Raw genomic sequence first — 2,724 nt, 5'->3', positions numbered from 1 at the left:
ATGATGGGAAATAGGTGGAGGGTTACTTTCACACCAGTAGTCCCGCCCACAATTCAGAGCTGAATCTCTAATGAACTACTGCTGCTCTGCAGAAACTATGTCCTAGAAAGTGACTCAGATAAAAACAACATCATAACTGGAAACGGATCAGAGGATGATCGGATGATCGGATGATCGGGTGATCAGGTGATCGGATGATCGGGTGATCGGGTGATCGGATGATCGGATGATCGGATGATCGGATGATCGGTGATCGGATGATCGGGTGATCGGGTTATCGGATGATCGGGTGATCAGGTGATCGGATAATCGGATGATTGGATAGTCGGATGATCGGGTGATCGGATGATCGGATGATCGGATGATCTGATGATTAGGTGATCGGATGAACGGATGATCGGATGATCGGATGATCTGATGATCTGATGATTAGGTGATCGGATGAACGGATAATCGGATGATCGGATGATCTGATGATTAGGTGATCGGATGAACGGATAATCGGATGATCTGATGATCTGATGATTAGATGATCAGATGATCGGATAATCGGATGATCGGATGATCGGATGATCGGATGATCTGATGATCTGATGATCTGGAACTCCCTACCTCTCAGCCTCAGATCTGTTGACTCAGTGTTTTCTTTTAAAAAGCAGCTAAAAACACATCTTTTTAAAATTGCTTTTTCTTAACTCTGTTTATGTCCTGTTTTTATATTTGGTTTTACTTTGTGTTTTATTCTGTGTTTTACTGTAAAGCACTTTGTGGTTTTTATCTCGAAAGGTGCTATATAAATAAAATTTATTATTATTATTATCTGATGATTAGGTGATCGGATGAACGGATAATCGGATGATCGGATGATCGGATAATCGGATGATCGGATGATCGGATGATCGGATGATCTGATGATTAGATGATCAGATGATCGGATAATCGGATGATCGGGTGATCGGATGATCGGATGATCTGATGATTAGGTGATCGGATGAACGGATAATCGGATGATCGGATGATCTGATGATCTGATGATTAGGTGATCGGATGAACGGATAATCAGATGATCGGATGATCGGATGATCTGATGATTAGATGATCAGATGAACGGATAATCGGATGATCGGATGATCGGATGATCTGATGATCGGATGATCGGATGATCGGAGTGGGACTTTAAGAAATGTAGACGTAGAAATAAAATCCTGGTTTTCAGTTTCCATAATCTCTGGAGATAAACTCTGAGTCATGGAGAGTGGAGCTCGTTTATCCTTCTCACAGCAGATGGATGTGAGTCACCCCCCCACCCCCCCCGTACACGCTGCGTTTGTGGTTATTTTGAGCTGCCGTCCGTACGGGCTGAGCTGGAGTCAGTGAACGCACCACAGGTTTTTGTGGTCTTCAGGATGAAGATCAGCAGCTCCATCTGGATGCTCGGCAGGAGCGCGCTCAGTCCAACCCGTCTGAGTCTGGAACTTGACTGGTTCAGGTTACCCAGGTGGTGCTGCTCAGTCGACCTGCTAACCCGGTTCTAACAGGTGCGTGTTGGTGACTGTTGGAAAAGCAGTTCAAGAAGGAGAAATGTCAGGACTGTAAATAATAGTACAAAGATCTACATGAAACAGCCCAAAGTCTCCAGGTGGGTTCAGGTTCTGGTCTGTGTCTGGACCAACCCGCCCCACAGAAGCAGAACTGTGATTGTGAGTGAAGGTTTCGTCGATGGGGTGCAGGAGCCAGCTCACCTGGAAGTCAGGTAGATCTCCTTCTACTGAAATCGCTCTAAAGCTCCTCAACAGAACAGACTCCATCCGTCCTTCAGAGGAAACATTTTCCTGTTTCAGTGAAGTTTGACTGATTCTCCTTCCAGTCCAAACTGGTTTGGTCACTAAAACTCAATGTGATGACGTTTTTTTTACTTTATAAAAATCTAAAAAAACAGATTTTTTTTTCTCTTTTTGCGTTGAAGTTTCATGGATTTTTCATTTTCTACAGATCCTCATTTGAACTGATTTTTCCAGCTTTAACCACTGAAATGCAGAATGGAGCCACAAAGCCCCGCCCCCATCATTTTAAAACCACAGAGTAAAAACATCATAATAACGTTAATTACCAGTAATTATAAATGTTCTCAGTGGAAGAACACGGCGTCTTCAGACGCTGCTGAGGACCGTCTGAGGGTTTATGGTGACGGTTGTTGTAAACATTGTTTTAAATGTTTTTGTAAACCTTGTTGTCATAAACGTTGTTGTCATAAACCTTGTTGTTGTAAACAAACGTGGTTGTAGAGCTAGATTAGAGGATTCTTCTTCAACAGTCCTGGTTCCTCTCCTGGAGGATCTCTCCTCCATCTGGACATCCTTCAGGTTTCTTCCTTTCTTTCCTTCCCTGAGATGATTTTCCTCACGGGACGGAGGATCTAGGAGCTGGGATAACAGATCAGTTTAATCTGTTTACCAACCTACAGTTATTGTTTATTTCTTGTGACTGATTTCATGTTTTTGCTCCATAACCGATACGAAGGTCTTTAAGACATCATAACACTGAACCGAATTATTGTGTTTAATCAGATTATGCTGAGATTACCAGGATTATGTTGTGGTTGATCATATTAATCAGTGGATCAGATTACGTTGTGGTTGATCATCTTTATCAATAGTGATTGAAAGATAAATCCTGAGATTACTGATGATTCTTATTGATTCTGTAGATTCAGAATTTTCATTT

The sequence above is a fragment of the Oryzias melastigma genome, linkage group LG1 (assembly GCF_002922805.2).
Source record: "Oryzias melastigma strain HK-1 linkage group LG1, ASM292280v2, whole genome shotgun sequence".
Lineage (NCBI taxonomy): Eukaryota > Metazoa > Chordata > Actinopteri > Beloniformes > Adrianichthyidae > Oryzias > Oryzias melastigma.
Note: the sequence above shows the minus strand (reverse complement) of the source record.